The 1,163-nt window shown below is 27.6% G+C and overlaps 1 protein-coding gene across 3 annotated transcripts in view; it reads right to left on the bottom strand.

Moving 5' to 3' along the window:
* The window catches only part of SAMHD1 (SAM and HD domain containing deoxynucleoside triphosphate triphosphohydrolase 1), a 44,562-nt gene that overhangs the window by 41,030 nt on the left and 2,369 nt on the right, over positions 1 to 1,163 (bottom strand). The window lies entirely within an intron of this gene.

The raw sequence follows: 1,163 nt of genomic DNA on the forward strand, positions 1-1,163 counted from the left end.
AAATCAAGTCCACAGTCTGAATTGTGACTGGAGTGTTGATTTTATTCTAAAACCTCCAAGCAAAGCATATAATACTCAGTATTTTTGAAAGACGTATATGGTATATTTTTCTTTCTCTGTTTATATAATTAATTCTAGTCTTTCTGGACTTCAGATTCCGGAATTCTGGATTATTTTCAGACAAACAAAAATCTTCTTTCTAAAGGTAATGAGAGACCTGAAGAGACAAAGAATAACCTGATGGTTGCCGAAGGGATAGAAAAGTAGGGGGGATGGGTGAAAAAAACTTTAAAAAAAAAAGTGCATTTTTCATGGTCACATAAAAAGAAAATAGGTAAAAAAAAAATAAGGAAGAAATTTCAAAAAAGAAAAAGTTTAAATGAAAATGGCACTTTTGTATTTTCCTAATCATAAAAAAATTATTCGATGTAAAAAATCCAAACAATATCAAAATATAAAGTACAAACTATCAAAACTTAAATTCCCCCAATAACCACTGTTAACATTTTAGGTATCATTCAAGACATTCATCTGTGCAATATGTAATTTTACACAAATGAGATTATGTTTATAATCTACTTTTTCTACCCAAAGATCTTTCTTGTCACTTACTAAATTATATCATTTTTAATGTTTGTCTTGTATTTATAATATAGATATGCCATATTTAATCTTTTTCTGAGCCTTATGCTCATCTCTAAAATGAGTAATACTGAACCTATGTCACAGTTGTTGTAAAGATTTTATAACATAAAAGATGTGAAATGCATAAAATAGTACTTCACACAAAGTAAACACTCAATAAATATTAGCCATCATTATTATTTACCATTACCACCAATTACTATTTAAATAACTTTTTTTTTTTCTATTTATAACCAATGGTTAAAAGTATAATCTTGAATATATTTCTTTGGACACCTACCTATAAAATTTTATCTGCAAATTTTTATAAGTGAAATTTCCTATAAGAGGTAATGCCAAACTGTCTATGGTTGAGCCAACTGACACTTTCATCAACTTTATTGGATTGCCCATTTCTCCTATTATCTTTAAATATTTTCCAATCTAAATTTAAAAATCGGTATTTTTTTAAACTACTGTTGAAATTGAATGTCTTTTTCTGTGTTTACTTGCTGGTTGTCAACTGTCCGTGTTTTGTT

Source organism: Pteropus alecto, unplaced genomic scaffold, assembly GCF_000325575.1.
Source record: "Pteropus alecto unplaced genomic scaffold, ASM32557v1 scaffold45, whole genome shotgun sequence".
NCBI lineage: Eukaryota > Metazoa > Chordata > Mammalia > Chiroptera > Pteropodidae > Pteropus > Pteropus alecto.